The sequence below is a fragment of the Salmo salar genome, chromosome 24 (genome assembly GCF_965601325.2).
Source record: "Salmo salar chromosome 24, fSalSal1, whole genome shotgun sequence".
In the NCBI taxonomy this organism is placed as follows: domain Eukaryota; kingdom Metazoa; phylum Chordata; class Actinopteri; order Salmoniformes; family Salmonidae; genus Salmo; species Salmo salar.
This window is the reverse complement of record NC_138314.1, coordinates 40,806,254-40,827,068: the sequence shown is the minus strand read 5'-3', so window position 1 is coordinate 40,827,068 and position 20,815 is coordinate 40,806,254. Positions and strand designations below refer to the sequence as shown.

The following is a 20,815-nucleotide window of genomic DNA, read 5'->3' as shown; positions in this document are numbered from 1 at the left end:
TCAGTCTCATTCTCGCTCTCTTCAGTCTCACTCTCGCTCTCTTCTCTGTCTCACTCTCGCTCTCTTCTCACTCTCGCTCTCTTCTGTCTCACTCTCTCGCTCTCCTCTCTCTCACTCTCGCTCTCACTCTCTCGCTCTCCTCACTCTCACTCTCGCTCTCTTCTCTGTCTCACTCTCGCTCTCTTCTCTGTCTCACTCTCGCTCTCTTCTGTCTCACTCTCGCTCTCTTCTGTCTCACTCTCGCTCTCTTCTGTCTCACTCTCGCTCTCTTCTGTCTCACTCTCGCTCTCTTCTGTCTCACTCTCGCTCTCTTCTCACTCTCGCTCTCTCCTCTCTCTCCCTCTCGCTCTCTTCTCTGTCTCACTCTCCTCGCGCTCCTCGCTCTCACTCTCCTCTCTCTTCTCCTCTCTCTCTCTCCACTCTTCTCTCACCTCTTGCTCCGCTCTCTTCTCGCTCCGCTCTCTTCTCGCTCCGCACTCTTCTCGCACTGCTCTCTTCTCGCTCCGCACTCTTCTCGCACTGCTCTATTCTCTTGCTCTCTTCTCGCACTGCTCTATTCTCTTGCTCTCTTCTCTTGCTCTCTTTTCTTGCTCTCTTCTCTCGCTCTCTTCTCTTCTCTCGCTCTCTTCTCTTCTCTCGCTCTCTTCTCTTCTCTCGCTCTCTTCTCTTCTCTCGCTCTCTTCTCTTCTCTCGCTCTCTTCTCTTCTCTCGCTCTAGCTCTCTTCTCTTCTCTCGCTCTAGCTCTCTTCTCTCGCTCTAGCTCTCTTCTCGCACTGCTCTATTCTCTCTTCTCGCTCTCTTCTCTCGCGCTCTCTTCTCTTCTCTCGCTCTCTCGCTCTCTTCTCGCTCTAGCTCTCTCGCTCTCTTCTCTTCTCGCTCTCTTCTCTTCTCGCTCTCTTCTCTTCTCTCGCTCTCTTCTCTTCTCGCTCTAGCTCTCTTCTCTTCTCACTCTAGCTCTCTCGCTCTCTTCTCTTCTCGCTCTCTTCTCTTCTCTCGCTCTCTTCTCTTCTCTCGCTCTCTTCTCTTCTCTCGCTCTCCTCTCGCTCTCTTCTCTCTCGCCCCTCACTTTCTTCTCTTCTCTAGCTCTCTTTGCTCTCTCCTCTCTCGCTCTCTTCTCTTCTCGCTCTCTTCTCTTCTCGCTCTCTTCTCTCGCTCTCTTCTCTCTCGCTCTAGCTCTCTCGCTCTCTTCTCTCGCTCTCTCGCTCTCTTCTCGCTCTCTTCTCTTCTCGCTCTCTTCTCCTCTCGCTCTCTTCTGTCTCACTCTCGCTCTCTTCTGTCTCACTCTCGCTCTCTTCTGTCTCACTCTCGCTCTCTTCTGTCTCACTCTCGCTCTCTTCTGTCTCACTCTCGCTCTCTTCTGTCTCACTCTCGCTCTCTTCTCACTCTCGCTCTCTCCTCTCTCTCCCTCTCGCTCTCTTCTCTGTCTCACTCTCCTCGCGCTCCTCGCTCTCACTCTCCTCTCTCTTCTCCTCTCTCTCTCTCCACTCTTCTCTCTCCTCTTGCTCCGCTCTCTTCTCGCTCCGCTCTCTTCTCGCTCCGCACTCTTCTCGCACTGCTCTCTTCTCGCTCCGCACTCTTCTCGCACTGCTCTATTCTCTTGCTCTCTTCTCGCACTGCTCTATTCTCTTGCTCTCTTCTCTTGCTCTCTTTTCTTGCTCTCTTCTCTCGCTCTCTTCTCTTCTCTCGCTCTCTTCTCTTCTCTCGCTCTCTTCTCTTCTCTCGCTCTCTTCTCTTCTCTCGCTCTCTTCTCTTCTCTCGCTCTCTTCTCTTCTCTCGCTCTAGCTCTCTTCTCTTCTCTCGCTCTAGCTCTCTTCTCTCGCTCTAGCTCTCTTCTCGCACTGCTCTATTCTCTCTTCTCGCTCTCTTCTCTCGCGCTCTCTTCTCTTCTCTCGCTCTCTCGCTCTCTTCTCGCTCTAGCTCTCTCGCTCTCTTCTCTTCTCGCTCTCTTCTCTTCTCGCTCTCTTCTCTTCTCTCGCTCTCTTCTCTTCTCGCTCTAGCTCTCTTCTCTTCTCACTCTAGCTCTCTCGCTCTCTTCTCTTCTCGCTCTCTTCTCTTCTCTCGCTCTCTTCTCTTCTCTCGCTCTCTTCTCTTCTCTCGCTCTCTTCTCTTCTCTCGCTCTCCTCTCGCTCTCTTCTCTCTCGCCCCTCACTTTCTTCTCTTCTCTAGCTCTCTTTGCTCTCTCCTCTCTCGCTCTCTTCTCTTCTCGCTCTCTTCTCTTCTCGCTCTCTTCTCTCGCTCTCTTCTCTCTCGCTCTAGCTCTCTCGCTCTCTTCTCTCGCTCTCTCGCTCTCTTCTCGCTCTCTTCTCTTCTCGCTCTCTTCTCCTCTCGCTCTCTTCTTCTCTCGCTCTCTTCTCTGTCGCTCTCCTCTCGCTCTCTTCTTTCTCGCTCTCGCTTTCTTCTCTTCTCTAGCTCTCTTTGCTCTCTCTTCTCTTCTCGCTCTCTTCTCTTCTCGCTCTCTTCTCGTTCTCTTCTCGCTCTCTTCTCTTGCGCTCTCTTCTCTTCTCTCGCTCTCTCGCTCTCTTCTCGCTCTAGCTCTCTCGCTCTCTTCTCTTCTCGCTCTCTTCTCTTCTCGCTCTCTTCTCTTCTCTCGCTCTCTTCTCTTCTCGCTCTAGCTCTCTTCTCTTCTCACTCTAGCTCTCTCGCTCTCTTCTCTTCTCGCTCTCTTCTCTTCTCGCTCTCTTCTCTTCTCTCGCTCTCTTCTCTTCTCTCGCTCTCTTCTCTTCTCTCGCTCTCTTCTCTTCTCTCGCTCTCCTCTCGCTCTCTTCTCTCTCGCCCCTCACTTTCTTCTCTTCTCTAGCTCTCTTTGCTCTCTCCTCTCTCGCTCTCTTCTCTTCTCGCTCTCTTCTCTTCTCGCTCTCTTCTCTCGCTCTCTTCTCTCTCGCTCTAGCTCTCTCGCTCTCTTCTCTCGCTCTCTCGCTCTCTTCTCGCTCTCGCTCTCTTCTCTTCTCGCTCTCTTCTCCTCTCGCTCTCTTCTTCTCTCGCTCTCTTCTCTGTCGCTCTCCTCTCGCTCTCTTCTTTCTCGCTCTCGCTTTCTTCTCTTCTCTAGCTCTCTTTGCTCTCTCTTCTCTTCTCGCTCTCTTCTCTTCTCGCTCTCTTCTCGCTCTCTTCTCGCTCTCTTCTCTTCTCGCTCTCTTCTCTTCTCGCTCTAGCTCTCTTCTCTCGCTCTAGCTCTCTCGCTCTAGCTCTCTTCTCTCGCTTCTCTTGCTCTAGCACTCTTCTCTCGCTTCTCTCGCTCTAGCTCTCTTCTCTCGCTTCTCTCGCTCTAGCTCTCTTCTCTCGCTCCCTTCTCTGTCGCTCTCTCCTCTCTCGCTCTCTCCTCGCTCTCTTCTCTTCTCTCGCTCTCTCCTCGCTCTCTTCTCTCGCTCTCTTCTCTTCTCTCGCTCTCTTCTCTTTCTCCGCTCTCTTATCTCCGCTCTCTTCTCTCGCTCTCGCTCTTTTCTCTTCTCTCGCTCTCTTCTCTTCTCTCGCTCCCTTCTCTGTCGCTCTCTCCTCTGTCGCTCTCTCCTCGCTCTCTTCTCTCGCTCTCTCTTCTCTCGCTCTCTTCTCTCGCTCTCTTCTCTTCTCTCGCTCTCTTCTCTTCTCTCGCTCTCTTCTCTTTCTCCGCTCTCTTCACTCTCTTATCTCCGCTCTCTTCTCTCGCTCTTTTCTCTTCTCTCGCTCTCTTTTCTTCTCTCGCTCGTCTTCTCTCGCTCTCTTCTCTCGCTCTCTTCTCTTCCTCGCTCTCTTCTCGCTCTCTTCTCTTCTCGCTCTCTTCTTCTCTCGCTCTCTTCTGTCGCTCTCCTCTCGCTCTTCTCTCTCGCTCTCGCTTTCTTCTCTTCTCTAGCTCTCTTTGCTCTCTTTTCTCACTCTTCTCTTCTCGCTCTCTTCTCTTCTCGCTCTCTTCTCTTCTCGCTCTCTTCTCTTCTCGCGCTCTCTTCTCTTCTCGCTCTAGCTCTCTTCTCTCGCTCTAGCTCTCTTCTCTCGCTCTCTTCTCTCGCTCCCTTCTCTGTCGCTCTCTTCTCTCGCTCCCTTCTCTGTCACTCTCTTCTCTCTCGCTCTCGCTTTCTTCTCTTCTCTCGCTCCTATTCGCTCTCTTCACTCTCTTAACTCTCTTCTCTCTCTCCTCGCTCTCTCACTCTCTCCTCGCTCTCTTCTCTTCTCTCGCTCTCTCCTCGCTCTCTCACTCTCTCCTCGCTCTCTTCTCTTCTCGTCGCTCTCTTCTCTCGCTCTCTTCTCTTCTCTCGCTCTCTTCTCTCGCTCTCTTCTCTTCTCTTCTCTCGCTCTCTTCTCTTCTCTTCTCTCGCTCTCTTCTCTTCTCTCGCTCTCTTCTCTTCTCTCGCTCTCTTCTCTCGCTCTCCTTCTCTTCTCTCGCTCTCTCCTCTCGCTCTAGCTCTCTCTCCTCTCGCTCTAGCTCTCTCCTCTCGCTCTCTCGCTCTAGCTCTCTCGCTCTAGCTCTCTTGCTCTAGCTCTCTTCTCTCTCGCTCTCTTCTCTTCTCTCGCTCTCTCCTCTTGCTCTAGCTCTCTCCTCTCGCTCTCTCGCTCTAGCTCTCTCGCTCTAGCTCTCTCGCTCTAGCTCTCTTGCTCTAGCTCTCTTCTCTCTCGCTTTCTTCTCTTCTCTCGCTCTCTTCGCTCTCTTCGCTCTCTTCGCTCTCTTCGCTCTCTTCTCGCTCTCTTCTCGCTCTCTTCTCGCTCTCTTCTCGCTCTCTTCTCGCTCTCTTCTCACTCTCTCCTCGCTCTCTAGCTCTCTTCTCTCGCTCTAGCTCTCTTCTCTCGCTCTAGCTCTCTTCTCTCGCTCTAGCTCTCTTCTCTCGCTCTAGCTCTAGCTCTCTTCTCTCGCTCTAGCTCTAGCTCTCTCGCTCTAGCTCTCTTCTCTCGCTCCCTTCTCTGTCGCTCTCTTCTCTCGCTCCCTTCTCTGTCGCTCTCTTCTCTCTCGCTTTCTTCTCTTCTCTCGCTCTCTTCACTCTCTTAACTCTCTTCTCTCTCTCCTCGCTCTCTCCTCTCTCTCTCTCCTCGCTCTCTTCTCTTCTCTCGCTCTCTCATTGCTCTCTCACTCTCTCCTCGCTCTCTTCTCTCGCTCTCTTCTCTTCTCTCTTCTCTTCTCTCGCTCTCTTCTCTCGCTCTCGCTCTCTTCTCTAGCTCTCTCCTCTCGCTCTAGCTCTCTGCTCTAGCTCTCTGCTCTAGCTCTCTGCTCTAGCTCTCTCGCTCTAGCTCTCTCGCTCTAGCTCTCTTGCTCTAGCTCTCCTCTCTCGCTCTCGCTTTCTTCTCTTCTCTCGCTCTATTCGCTCTCTTCGCTCTCTCCTCTCGCTCTCTTCACTCTCTTCACGCTCTTCTCTCTCTTCTCGCTCTCCTCGCTCTCTCTCGCTCTCTCCTCTCTCGCTCTCTTCTCGCTCGCTCCTCTCTCGCTCCTCTCTCGCGCTCTCCTCGCGCTCTCCTCGCTCTCTTCTCGCGCTCTCTCCTCGCTCTCTCCTTGCTCTTCTCTTTCTCCGCTCTCTTCACTCTCTTCTCTCCGCTCTCTTCTCTCTCTCTTCTCTCTCTCTGCTCTCTCTCTGCTCTCTCTTCTCTCCTCTTTCTCCGCTCTCTTGCTCCGCTCTCTTGCTCCGCTCTCTTGCTCCGCTCTCTTGCTCCGCTCTCTTGCTCCGCTCTCTTCTCTGCTCTCTTCTCCGCTCGCTCTCCTCGCTCTCTTCTCTCTCGCTCTCTTCTCTCTCGCTCTCTTCTCTCTCGCTCTCTTCTCGCGCTCTCCTCACTCTCTTCTCTTCTCTCGCTCTCTCCTCGCTCTTCTCTTTCTCCGCTCTCTCCTCGCTCTTCTCTTTCTCCGCTCTCTTCTCTCTCTTCTCTCTCTCTGCTCTCTCTCTGCTCTCTTTTCTCTCCTCTTGCTCCGCTCTCTTGCTCCGCTCTCTTCTCCGCTCGCTCTCCTCGCTCTCTCCACTCTCTTCTCTCTCGCTCTCTTCTCGCGCTCTCCTCACTCTCTTCTCTTCTCTCGCTCTCTCCTCACTCTTCTCTTTCTCCGCTCTCTTCACTCTCTTCTCTCCGCTCTCTTCTCTCTCTCTGCTCTCTCTCTGCTCTCTTTTCTCTCCTCGCTCTCTCCGCTCTCTTGCTCTGCTCTCCTCGCTCTCTTCTTTCTCTCCACTCTCCTCTCGCTCCGCTCTCTTCTCGCACCGCTCTCTCTCGCTCGCTCTCTCTCGCTCGCTCTCTCTGCTCGCTCTCTCTCCTCGCTCTCCCCGCTCTCACTCTCCCCGCTCTTCTCTCCTCTTCCTTCCTCCTTTCTTTCACTTACTCACTCGACTGCCATCTCTCTCCCCAGGGCTCCCCATGCGCTTTACTTCTGACAGATGGGATGAAAGATGAATCAACATTCCTATTTTGAACAGTAAGTCTGATTGATCAGCAATACAGTATATTCAGGGATGTACTAGTTCCTTTTCACATAGCAACTGAACTCTCCCTAATTGAGAGAACCTCAAAGTTCTAATGAGCCAATATGATAACTAATGATTACTGTCGTTAATTCAAAGAAACTCGATCAATGAAAAATTGTTTTTATTTCCTGTGAAGACAGGAGTGCATGGAAGTTGGTCCATGACAATTATGTCATTGTGCGAAATGGAACATTACTGTATCCGGTTTCTCTATTTGTTCCCTTACCTGTCCACTGAATTTATTGTTATCCAGCTTACTTATCGAATTTCCGTGTGTATCTGGGGGCCTGTGATTTTGTTTATCGTGTTCCAGTCCTATAATTGTTTGCTTATTGAGTCTTCAATAGAATGATTCAATAGAATGATTCAATAGAACAGAATAGAATGAAATATCTCTCCACACTGTACAGTAATTGGCATCACACACGCACACAATCTTGTTCTTCCTCCTCTTCTCTGTTTGTTGTCTGGTGGGGTGTTGTCTCCTATCCCCAGACCAGGTCTGGTTCATGTTGAGAGCTTCGTACCCTCGGTCTGACAGCTAACTTCCCAGCAGGTCACTCCCTGACTGGCCTCCCAGCACATCGATGCTGATGTGGAATAAACCAGATTAGAGCTAATGGAATCAGCAGCATGGCTGCAGAGACAGACACGCACTGGGTGTTTGTGTGGGAGGAGGAGGAGAGGAAGGCAGACCAGATCATTTGCAGAGGAATCGGCTGTTGTTATTTTGCTAGAACGAGATATGGTGTTCTGCAGATGTCTCTCACATGGCCCTTGTTGGATCCCATCTCAATCCAGACAGACAGACAGACAATCGGCTAGTGAACTTTGCATTGCAGTGGTGCCTTGACCTGTAACAGGAAGTGTCATCACCTATAGTATCAGAAGGTCCAATCAGGGCATTGGGAGGGATCTGCAAATTCACTCAAAAGTGGACGTTCTCAACTGCCAAAACCGTAGAGAAATTGTTTGCTGTGATTGTTATTAGTGGTTTCTCATATTTAACCTGTCTGGGCTAGGGGGCAGTATTTTCACGGCCGGATGAAAAACGTACCCAATTTAAACAGGTTACTACTCTGGCCCAGAAACTAGAATATGCATATTATTAGCATATTTGGATAGAAAACACTCTGAAGTTTCTAAAACTGTTTTTTGAATGGTGTCTGTGAGTATAACAGAACTCGTATGGCATGCAAAAACCTGAGAAAAATCCAAGCAGGAAGTGGAAAGTCTGAGAATTGTAGTTCTTCTTTTGATTCTCTATCGAAACTACAGTGTCTGTGGGGTGACGTTGCACTTCCTAAGGCTTTCATTGGCTGTCAACAGCCTTCAGAAAGTGGTTTGAGCATTCTCCTGTCACTGGGCAGAGTATAGGAGCTCAGTTACTGAGTGGTCTGCCTGGCAACAAAGGGATTGGATATGCGCAGTCACGTGAGCGCACCGTTCCTTCTGAATATGCTATTGTCCGGTTGGAATATTATCGCAATTTTACGTTAAAAATACCATAAAGATTGATTTTAAACAGCATTTGACATGCTTCTAAGTAGGGTAATGGAACATTTTGACTTTTCGTCTCTCGCAGGTGGGACGCTAGCGTCACACGTAGCCCATAGAAGTTAACTTCTATGGGCTAGGTACCTGCGGTACACAGCCAGTGAAATATCAGGGCGGAAAATTCAAAAACAACAAAATGTCATAATTCAACTTTCTCAAACATACAACTATTTTACACCATTTTAAAGAAACTTCTCGTTAATCTAACCACATTGTCCGATTTCAAAAAGGCTTTACAGCTGAAGCAAAACATTAGATTCTGTTAGGAGAGTACATAGACAAAAATAATCACACAGCCATTTTCCAAGCAAGGACATGTGTCCATAAAACCCAAAACACAGCTAAATGAAGCACTAACCTTTGACGATCTTCATCAGATGACACTCCTAGGACATTGTTACACAATACATGTATGTTTTGTTCGATAAAGTTCATATTTATATCCAAAAACAGCATTTTACATTGGCGCGTGATGTTCAGAAAATGTATTCCCACCAAAACGCCTGGTGAATGTGCACATCAATTTACAAAAAAACTCATCATAAACGTTGACAAAATATATAACAATTATTTAAAGAATTATAGATAGACTACCCCTGGATGCAACCGCCTTGTCAGATTTTAAAATAGCTTTACGGAGAAAGCACATTTTTCAATATTCTGAGTACATAGCTCAGCCATCACGGCGAGCTATTCAGACACCCGCCAAGTTCAGGGCAACCTAAACTCAGAATTAGTATTAGAAATATTCTCTTACCTTTGCTAATCTTTGTCAGAATGCACTCCCAGGACTGCTACTTCCACAAGAAATTTTGTTTTTGTTCAAAATAATCCATATTTATGTACAAATACCTCCCGTTTTGTTTGTGCATACAGATCACTTATCCAAAGGCATAACGCGCGATCGCGGAACGAGAGATGAAAAGTCAAAATGTTCCATTACCGTACTTAGAAGCATGTCAAATGCTGTTTAAAATCTATCTTTATGGTATTTTTAACGTAAAATTGTGATAATATTCCAACCGGACAATAGCATATTCATTCAAGAAGAAAAAGGAGGGGCGTGCTCACGGGACCGAGCATATCCAATCCCTTTGTTGCCAGGCAGTCCACTCAGAAAATGAGCTCCTATTATCTGCCCAGTGACAGGAAAATGGTCCTCTACACACGAGACTGACCTGGTCCTGTACACACGAGACTGACCTGGTCCTCTACACACGAGACTGACCTGGTCCTCTACACACGAGACTGACCTGGCCCTCTACACACGATACTGACCTGGTCCTCTACACACGAGACTGACCTGGCCCTCTACACACGATACTGACCTGGTCCTCTACACACGATACTGACCTGGTCCTCTACACACGAGACTGACCTGGTCCTCTACACACGAGACTGACCTGGTCCTCTACACACGAGACTGACCTGGTCCTGTACACACGAGACTGACCTGGTCCTCTACACACGAGACTGACCTGGTCCTCTACACACGAGACTGACCTGGTCCTCTACACACGAGACTGACCTGGTCCTGTACACACGAGACTGACCTGGTCCTCTACACACGAGACTGACCTGGTCCTCTACACACGAGACTGACCTGGTCCTCTACACACGAGACTGACCTGGTCCTGTACACACGAGACTGACCTGGTCCTCTACACACGAGACTGATCTGGTCCTGTACAGCGAGACTGACCTGGTCCTCTACACACGAGACTGACCTGGTCCTGTACACACGAGACTGACCTGGTCCTGTACACACGAGACTGACCTGGTCCTCTACACACGAGACTGACCTGGTCCTGTACACACGAGACTGACCTGGTCCTGTACACACGAGACTGACCTGGTCCTCTACACACGAGACTGACCTGGTCCTCTACACACGAGACTGACCTGGTCCCTGTACACACGAGACTGACCTGGTCCTCTACACACGAGACTGACCTGGCCCTCTACACACGAGACTGATCTGGTCCTGTACAGCGAGACTGATCCATTGTCTTGACGAGGGTTGATCATTTGAAGGGATACACATGCGTGCGCACGTACACATACAGTGCCTTCGGTAAAGCATTCAGACCCCTTGACTTTTTCCACATTTTGTTACGTTAAAGCTTTATTCTAAAATATATTAAATTGTTTTTCCCCCTCAACAATCTACGCTCAATACCCCATGATGCAAAAACAGGTTTTTAGAATTTTTTGATAATTTATTCAAAATATAAACTGAAATCACGTTCACATACTGTAAGTATTCAGACCCTTTACTCAGTCCTTTGTTGAAGCACCTTTGGCAGCGATTACAGCCTCAAGATTTCTTGGGTATGACGCTGCAAGCTTGTTTCTTCCATTCTTCTCTGCAGATCCTCTCGGCTATTTTCAGGTGGAGTGAGAGCCCCGAGTGGAGTTAGCTTCTGGGTTATATACTATCTCAGGATAGGTCAGGATAGGTGCAACCTCAGAGATGACGTACAGTGGTTCCAAACACCAAGCCCACACATCCTGTGCCAGACCTTCGGCCCCAAATACAAAGAACTTGTTGTTTTGTTCAGTACTAAGAACTTAGGACATTTGTTGTTACTTAGTTTTCCACCTTGAACTATTGGAGAGAACAATCTCCCCCTAGGAGGAGGTGACTGATGCACAGACACTGTGGAGACAAGTGATTGGTTCCCCATTACTCACGCCATCCCTTCACATGGTTTTCAATAAAGACATATAGTTCACATATGGAAACAATGTTTTCTTCTGACCTCCTTTGCCATACTCCTTGCTGATATTCTGCATAGCAGCAGGGACGTGATAGACAAGCTTGACTTCTCTCCTCTCTGGACCCCAGGTGACTGAGGCACATATGGGAGGAAGTACAGCTGCCAACTCCTGAGTCCGAAAGGAGACATTCTAATGTCAGAGTTCAACAGTTTAATCGTATAAGCATATTCTGCAGATAAGACATCTTAATTATCTTTGTTACTTAGCTAATTCTGATTTCTCCACCACAATCTTTCCCCAGAAACAGGCTCCAAAAGTCCAAAACAGAATAGCTCTGTTACTGGTGTGCAGGATATAACCTTTACTCTGTCTAGGATCAAGAAGAACCAGTCATATTCTTGGCTGAGTGCCCAGACATCCATGGGTCACTCTACACACACACAGAACAGTTAGAACAGACCTCTCTTAACCTCCCTGGGCGAGGTGGGACGTTTGCGTCCCACCTAGTCAACAACCAGTGGAATCGCGTGGCGCGAAATACAAATACCTCAAAAATGCTATAACTTCAATTTCTCAAACATATGACTATTTTACACCATTTTAAAGACAAGACTCTTGTTAATCTAACCACATTGTCCGATTTCAAAAAGGCTTTACAACGAAAGCAAAACATTAGATTATGTCAGGAGAGTACCCTGCCAAAAATAATCACACAGCCATTTTCAAAGCAAGCATATATGTCACAAAAACCTAAACCACGGCTAAATGCAGCACTAACCTTTGATCTTCATCAGATGACACTCCTAGGACATTGTTATACAATACATGCATGTTTTGTTCAATCAAGTTCATATTTATATGAAAAAACAGCTTTTTACATTAGCATGTGATGTTCAGAACTAGCATACCCACTGCAAACTTCCGGTGAATTTACTAAATTACTCACGATTAACGTTCACAAAATACATTACAATTATTTTAAGAATTATAGATACAGAACTCCTTTATGCAATCGCGGTGTCAGATTTTAAAATAGCTTTTCGGCGAAAGCACATTTTGCAATATTCTGACTACATAGCCCGGCCATCACGGCTAGCTAATTTGACACCCACCAAGTTTGGCCCTCACCAAACTCAGATTTACTATAAGAAAAATTGGATTACCTTTGATGTTCTTCGTCAGAATGCACTCCCAGGACTTCTACTTCAACAACAAATGTTGTTTTGGTTCCAAATAATCCATAGTAATATTCAAATAGCTCCGTTTTGTTCGTGCGTTCAGGTCAGGATCCGAAGGGTGACGCGCATTTCGTGACACATTTCTAAATATTCCATTACCGTACTTCGAAGCATGTCAAACGCTGTTTAAAATCAATTTTTATGCTATTTTTCTCGTAAAATAGCGATAATATTCCAACCGGGCGACATTGTATTCATTCAAAGAGAAAAAGAAAAACATGGAGAATTCACATGAACGCGCATCTCCAGTGTCACTGTTCTCAGCCTGACCACTCACAAAATCTCCTGTTGTTTCATTCCACTTTCTGGCGCCTTCTGAGAGCCAATGGAAGCCTTAGAAAATGTCACGTTACAGCAGAGATGCTGTATTTTCGATAGAGATGCCACAGAAGGAGAACAAATTGTCAGACAGGGCACTTCCTGTATGGAATCTTCTCAGGTTTTGGCCTGCCATATGAGTTCTGTTATACTCACAGACACCATTCAAACAGTTTTAGAAACTTTAGAGTGTTTTCTATCCAAATCTACTGATTATATGCATATTCTCGTTTCTGGGCAAGGGTAGTAACCAGTTTAAATCAGGTACATTTTTTTTATCCGGCCGTGCAAATACTGCCCCCCAGCCCCAACAGGTTAATGTTGTTGTTATCTTATCTTATCTTTTGAGTTAGTTTCTTTAACTAACTCAAGCACAATGCCTAGGCTTAAAGAAGGATATTTTAGTACACAAACATTAGTAGGATTTAACAGAACATTGAACAGAAACTGTCAACTGTGGGACCTTTATATAGTCAGGTGTGTGCCTTTCCAAATCATGTCCAATCAATTGAATTTACCACAGGTGGACTTCAATCAAATTGTAAAACATCTCAAGGATGATCAATGGAAGCAGGATGCACCTGAGCTCAATTTCGAGTCTCAGAACAAAGGGTCTGAATACTTGATATTTCATTTTTTTTTAAAAGTTGAATACATTTGCAAAAAATTCTAAAAATGTGTTTTTTCGCTTAGTCATTATGGGGTATTGTGTGTAGATCGCTGAGGATGTTTTAAACATTTTTATCCATTTTTTTAATAAGGCTGTAACGTGTAAAACAAAATGTGTAAAAAGGGGAAGGGTCTGGATACTTTCCAAAGGCACTCTACATACTCGCACACACAAACATACACACAAATTTACAAACGCACTTCTTGCAAGTGCACAGACGCAATGACGCACACACAAGTGATCTACAGAAACACTACCAGATTTACTCTTGTTTGAAAATTACTGAAGTTTTTCTAGCAGTTTGTCATGCTCACACTCAGTCAGACACACTCAGACTAACAGACAGACACACACACACAGATATACACTTAGACACACACACTCAGAGACATTTGAACTGAAAGCTTGGAGCTGCGTAATGGTTCACCACTGTATTGTTCTTGGCGCCTTGTATGGGTTACTGAGGCTACGTCCCAACTAGAACCCTACTCCTTACATAGCACGCAACTTTTGACCAGGGCCGATAGGGATGAGGCACAATGTAGGTAAAAGGGCGCCATTTGGGACTTACACTGAATATAAATGGCTCACCACAACCTGCTTTCAAGGAACCAATAGGAGGTGAGGTCTGGGAGAAAGACTGCTTTGGTCACATTAAGGTTCCCTTTAGTGTTTTAATTAATAACTGCTGACTTAATGAATACAGACCGAGTCACTGCCCTCCCCCTCCTCCTCCTCCTCACACTAAGGGTTTTATAGTCACTGCCCTCCTCCTCCTCACACTAAGGGTTTTATAGTTACTGCCCCTCCTCCTCCTCCTCCTCCTCACACTAAGGGTTTTATAGTCACTGCCCTCCTCCTCCTCACACTAAGGGTTTTATAGTTACTGCCCCTCCTCCTCCTCCTCCTCACACTAAGGGTTTTATAGTCACTGCCCCTCCTCCTCCTCCTCCTCCTCACACTAAGGGTTTTATAGTCACTGCCCCTCCTCCTCCTCCTCACACTAAGGGTTTTATAGTCACTGCTCCTCCTCCTCCTCCTCACACTAAGGGTTTTATAGTCACTGCCCTCCTCCTCCTCCTCACACTAAGGGTTTTATAGTCACTGCTCCTCCTCCTCCTCCTCACACTAAGGGTTTTATAGTCACTGCTCCTCCTCCTCCTCCTCACACTAAGGGTTTTATAGTCACTGCTCCTCCTCCTCCTCCTCACACTAAGGGTTTTATAGTCACTGCTCCTCCTCCTCCTCCTCACACTAAGGGTTTTATAGTCACTGCCCCTCCTCCTCCTCCTCACACTAAGGTTTTTATAGTCACTGCCCTCCTCCTCCTCCTCCTCCTCACACTAAGGGTTTTATAGTCACTGCCCCTCCTCCTCCTCCTCCTCACACTAAGGGTTTTATAGTCACTGCCCCTCCTCCTCCTCCTCACACTAAGGGTTTTATAGTCACTGCCCCTCCTCCTCCTCCTCACACTAAGGGTTTTATAGTCACTGCCCCTCCTCTAAGGGTTTTATAGTCACTGCCCTCCTCCTCCTCACACTAAGGGTTTTATAGTCACTGCCCTCCTCCTCCTCCTCCTCCTCACACTAAGGGTTTTATAGTCACTGCCCCTCCTCCTCCTCCTCCTCACACTAAGGGTTTTATAGTCACTGCCCCTCCTCCTCCTCCTCCTCCTCCTCACACTAAGGGTTTTATAGTCACTGCCCTCCTCCTCCTCCTCACACTAAGGGTTTTATAGTCACTGCCCTCCTCCTCCTCCTCCTCCTCACACTAAGGGTTTTATAGTCACTGCCCTCCTCCCTCCTCACACTAAGGGTTTTATAGTCACTGCCTCCTCCTCCTCCTCACACTAAGGGTTTTATAGTCACTGCCCTCCTCCTCCTCCTCACACTAAGGGTTTTATAGTCACTGCCCCTCCTCCTCCTCCTCACACTAAGGGTTTTATAGTCACTGCCCTCCTCCTCCTCCTCACACTAAGGGTTTTATAGTCACTGCCCTCCTCCTCCTCCTCACACTAAGGGTTTTATAGTCACTGCCCTCCTCCTCCTCCTCCCCCACACTAAGGGTTTTATAGTCACTGCCCTCCTCCTCCTCCTCCTCCTCCTCACACTAAGGGTTTTATAGTCACTGCCCCTCCTCCTCCTCCTCCTCACACTAAGGGTTTTATAGTCACTGCCCCTCCTCCTCCTCCTCCTCACACTAAGGGTTTTATAGTCACTGCCCCTCCTCCTCCTCCTCACACTTAAGGGTTTTATAGTCACTGCCCTCCTCCTCCTCCTCACACTAAGGGTTTTATAGTCAATGTGATATGCTCCGAGCGCTGTTTTACAACCCCAAACTTATGAACCTTGTCCACATAGTTTCCTGTGTAAATGTATCCCAGCCCCGGGTAGAGAGGGGGAGAGTTGATTCTGACACACGGACCTTTTCTTTTTTCTTTTCTACAAATGAAACAATAACATTTAAAATATCAAACCTAATTTAGACAGTGAGTTAATGATGCAGTGTACATGCTACCTGTTACTGCAATAACCTGCTCTGCCGACACAGATGATAATAAATGTAGTATTTTGTAGTCTAAAGGCAATAAGCGCGCATGTATTCTAAGGATGTCATATAGTGAAATCACTCTTCAAGTGTCTTTAGTTTTTCACAAAGAAAAGTCCATGGGCTTGACCATTCTCTAAAAGGACTTTGACAGATGTGCTGAAATGAAATGAGATGCAGCCTGTAAACTGTCTGGGTTACTCTGACTGTCAGTGGGCTCCGTCTCCTCTAGCTCAGTGTGTGGGATTTTACTGAGCTGTCACGTTCAATTAGCATTCCACAAGCATAAAGCAAAACAACGGGATCTGCCGCTACCACAATACTCATGTTGTTTTCACACCAGGTCTAGTGAGATCGTTGTGTTGTTGTTTCTGAACAATACCCCACAGACCCTGATGACCTTCGTAAGCCAGTGAAGAGACTGGCTTTGTTTTCAGTCTGACTATTATTGTAAACAAATGCCAGATCTCACAACGCCTGGATAGGGGTTCACCATATCAGCTCACCACATCATATAATCAGTCTGATGCCCGACTGCAAACATTGTATTGGTTAATGCAATGCATTGTCTGCAATGTAGTCAGCCTGGAACGTGCACTGCGGCCATTAGTCCGGTGGTTGTCAGGTCCCCAGTTGTTTTAAATAAGCTATGTTGACCAATGAGTGGTGTTCAGAAGTGTGTCAAGCTATATTTAGGTTTTGGAACTGCCGATGGAAAAATGTGTGATACGCTCTTTGGATTGCTTTTGATACTAAGGAGTGGGACTGTCCACTTTCTTCACAATCTATAATGGGTTCAAGCACATGCTGCAGGATTATGGAATCAGCCAAAACAAATAACTGAACACCTCCCACACATTTACCCACATGCATGCACACGCATGGGCACACACACACCTGGACTGTGTGTGTGTGTTTGTATATGTTTAAAAGAGATTCTTCTCAACAGTAGAGCTATACTACATCCTGTAAGAACGGTCTCGGACAGGATGTCTCCATGCATTCAGTCAGGCAGGTATAGCAAGGCTTGTTGGATCTACCAGTGTGTAACATGATAAGCATAAACATACACACAGATATTGGATCATAAGAAGGTGAATCATGAAATATAGAAAAAAGGTTTCCTTCCTCAGATAGCAGGGCTTCTTTCTGGACATCAGATACGCTCTTTACATTTTAACCAACACAATAAAGTCCCTTCAGCCAGCTCCTCAGGTTCTAGCTAATCAACAGTGCACAGAAGCGTGACTGTTCCAGGGGACGGAGAGGTGGAGGAAGGAATGGGGGGCGTGGGGTCTTTCATGGCTGAACGTAAGGCTGCGTCCTGAATGGCAGGGTGTGTGAGGGACTGGGAACGGAAGAGGGGGATGGGGGGGGGGCATGGGGTCTTTCATGGCTGAAAGTAAGCCTGTGTCCTGAATGGCACCCTGTTCCCTGTAGTGCACACCTTTTTGACCAGAGCTGTATGGGTCCTGGACAAAAGGTGTGGACTATGTAGGGTGCCATCCGGGATGCAGCCTAAGAGGTGTGGTGTTGAAGCCACTCTCAGGCCATGTTTTAATCACTATCAGATGTCCGAGAGAGAGAGAGAGGCCTGCCTTGCAGTCTGGAGCGATTTACGAGGGGCTGCCTGGCTGGATGAAGGAGAAAAAAAAGGTGTCTGTTGTCTAAGAGAGAAATGAGTTGTTGACTAAAGTTGTTGTGGTTGGAATGTTACGCTAACGTTGTTTCTGTCAGTTGACAATTAGATAAAACTTGTTCTTGATGTTCGTTGAAATTGTTGATTGCAAAGAGAAAAAGGAGTGATCTAATTGACTATCCCTGACACGAAACAATAAGCATTTAAGTTTCCTGAGTTTGGCTTGGCTCAGACCAAGCTCTGTAGGAGGATGCAGGCTCAACATGTTGGGTGAAGGCTGTCAAATAAAATAAGCATGGTAAAATCCTAACGTCTTTACAAGCACTGTAAAAATAGCTAGTGTAGCCCCCACACATTTGGGCTGGGGCGTGAAAGAGAACGTGGCGGATTCCTCCTGAATCTAAAGCAGAAAGATCTGGAGCATAACCATCACCGGGCAAAAATACGTCGAGACGAATGACATTAAACATCAATGGAATGTTAGGTTGAACAGCAGGATTTTCAATACTGCAAATATAATGAACTTTTGTAGAAAACTCAACTATCAAACCGACCATTCGTTTCTGAGTAAATTATCCCTGGAGAGTTAGTCATGATTACATGTGGTCTATCTATTTCACTTGCTTTGGCAATGTAAACATATGTTTCCCATGCCATTTATTTAACTTTAGTTTATTATCTATTTCACTTGTTTTGGCAATGTAAACATATGTTTCCCATGCCAATAAAACACCTTGAATTGTTAGTTCAGCTCATGTTCACACCCATCAAATGTTACGTGATTTCGCGGCTACCCCTTTGTGTCGCCTCAATGGTGACTAAGCGGCTTCAGCCTGTTGCCAGGAGGCCTAGTCCTGTCTGTGTGTAGCCTACCACCCAGGCCTGGTGAATGGAGGCTCCAGGGGTGGGCTCCAGGGCCACTGTCTAATCCCTGGAAGGTGAAGCCCTGGCTGACTGTGTCAACAGGGCTGATGAGAATGAGAACCAGAGAGTCCAATGTAGGGGATAAACCATGTCAGGCTCTAGGAATAACATTCCATCAGGGGGGGTGGCGGGTGGCTGCACACCTTTTCAAAAGAGCTGCCCGTTGGCTTGGTCAGAGTGGTGGAGTGCGATCAAGGCCCCTCAACTGGCCAGCTTACTGTTTACTTACCAGGCAGCCACTCACTGGCTCTAGATCAGCTGAGTTCCAACACTCACTCACCTCCTCAAAACAGCTCTGACTGGCTAGTGACCAGCAGGGCCTGTGTTCATAAAGCGTCTCGAGTGTAGGAGTGCTGATCTAGGATCAGTTATGCCTTTTTAGATCATAATGAATAAGATTTATATGGACAGGGGGTGGACCTGATCCTAGATCAGCACTCCTACTCTGAGACGCTTTTATGAATATGGGTCCTGTTCCACTCCACCTTTCTGTCTCCTCTCTTTCACTGATAGGGTTGCCAGTGTCTTCTCCTTCTTCCTTCATCCTGTCGTCAAGATGGATGAGAGGAAATGAGAGAACCGTGCAATCTCGTCTGTTTATTTTTACCTGCTGCTCTCACCCCTCATACTGCTCAGACGCTGACCCTTGACCTGGGTGGCGATCACAGAGGATTTGGATGAGTCTTTGAACCTGTGCATGCTCAGGAGCTGTCCTGTTGGAATTGATGGATGTAGTAGGGCTCTCCCAAAGGGGGTTAGTTGATGCAGGCAGTGTTGTTCAAGTGGTGCGTCAGTCTGCCGTTTCTCCATGTGCCCCGCAAATCAGAACAGGTCTGAACATGTAAATGCAGCAAACGTGGCTTCAAATACTATTGACATCCTTTGTTATTTTAGCTTTTGCTTTACCCTGCTATAAGTGCCAGATGGTAAGGTTTTGCACAATATTCTATTGCTTACATTGCCCCAGACAAAGCCAATTGAGCCCAGATAAAGTATTTTCAATGATTTAAAATGTGATTAATATGAATACCATCAAGACACTGTCCACAGTTAAGGAGGGATAGTTTTAAATGGTGCAGGAAGCTTCTGTGTTTCGTCCTAGACACCTGGTAAAGTACACCAGTAAACTGTTCATGAGTGCATACTGTACCTCACACCCGGGAAAATGTTTGCTGTGGAAACATTACATCAGCAACACTTTTGGTATCCCGTCAATCAAACTAGACGGACGGATAGACATGCAGGCAGACTAGTGTTGTCTTTGGACAGACGGCTTACAGTGGAGTCCTCTGTGTGTCTCTGTGGTGGGATGAATGAGTCCTTCCACCAGGGGTTCAGGTGAGGACACGACATAGGTCCAGGACTGTGACTGTGGAGATGGGCCCCAAAGCTGCAGCTGTCCACAGGCTGTGACTGAGTGAGGGTGACTGTGTCCAACCGTACTACCGTGTGGATCTCCGGCAATACTCTGCTCAACAGTAATTCGCCATGTAGCTGTATCATGTTCAATATGGTGAAGTTTCCCCGAGACACTGATCTGAGATCAGTTTTGCATTTCCCCCACTAATGGTTAGGATAGGGGGAGGAAAAGATGAACCTAGATCTGTACCCAGGGTAAACTTCACCATGGTGCATTTTTATTATTTAACTAAGTCAGTTAAGAACACATTTTTATTTTACAATGACGGACAAACCCTCCCCTAACCCGTATGATGTGGGCCAATTGTGCTCCGCCCTATGAGACTCCCGATCACGGCCAGTTGTGATTCAGCCTGGGATCGAACCAGGGTCTGTAGTGATTCCTCTAGCACTGAGATGCAGTACCTTAGACCGCTGCGCCAATCGGGATCAGAGATGCCCTAAGAACAATGGCAGCCATGAACTCAATGTCCCACCACGGGGTCAGACCACGGCATGTTCAGTATGGGGGAGCATTGAGATGAGTTCGGGAGACTGATCTTTACTCTGTTATACTGCTGATAGCAGCTTTGTGCTCATAAAAAGACCCTGGAATGGTTTTGATTAAAAAGATGCACAGCCACGATAGTGTGTTCCACTTCAAATAATGCTTTGAACCGTGTGTGTGTGTGTGTGTGTGTGTGTGTGTGTGTGTGTGTGTGTGTGTGTGTGTGTGTGTGTGTGTGTGTGTGTGGCATAGAGTCCTACGTGTGTCTGACATGCAGATGAAACGAAGCCTGCTGTCTGATAGGACGACTGAAGATATTGCATGCCTCCTCCTTATTGATAATTAAAGTGCCAGTGAGTCTGCCAGCCTGCTCTCTGCTCTACTGCCCTCCCTCCCTTACTCCATTGACCATGTTCATCCAGGCTTGAGCATCACTGACCGCCTGCTGGACACCCTCTCACAGGTATCCATTTGAAACAGGACATCGAAGAGGTGAGCTCCAGTACGGCATCTATATTCCCCATTTAATAACTCTGACTTTGCTGATGGCTACTTTATTGAGGAAAAATATGTTTCGTATGACTGTGACGTGCGGTTGTCCCACCTAGCTATCTGAAGATGAATTCACTAAATGTAAGTTGCTCTGTATACAGTAAGAGCGTCTGCTGAATGACTAAAATATCAATGTGAAGTCATCCTTCGTCAGACAAAATGGCGTTCTATTATGGATGCCGTATGGCCGAGAATCCCTCATAGATATAAAGTACCCCGGCCGTCCTCCGCTGTGAATCCCATCGCGGTGCAACTTAGGCCTGGGAATTGCCAGGGATCTCACGATACGATATTATCACGATATGTTATTATCACAATACTATCATAATATGATAATGTCACGATACG

The 20,815-nt window shown here is 47.1% G+C and overlaps 1 protein-coding gene across 3 annotated transcripts in view; it reads left to right on the top strand.

The window, feature by feature from the left end:
* Window positions 1-20,815, top strand: part of bmpr1ba (bone morphogenetic protein receptor type 1Ba) — a 162,419-nt gene that overhangs the window by 30,630 nt on the left and 110,974 nt on the right. The window contains exon 2 of one of the 3 annotated variants that reach the window (XM_014172486.3): window positions 20,168-20,407. The exons of 1 other annotated variant lie outside the window; for it this stretch is intronic. The gene's annotated coding sequence lies outside the window, so the exon portion shown is untranslated. Of the gene's footprint in view, window positions 1-6,280; window positions 6,347-20,167; window positions 20,408-20,815 lie in introns of all 3 variants that reach the window. One more of the 3 variants, XM_014172484.3, reaches the window with a different exon arrangement.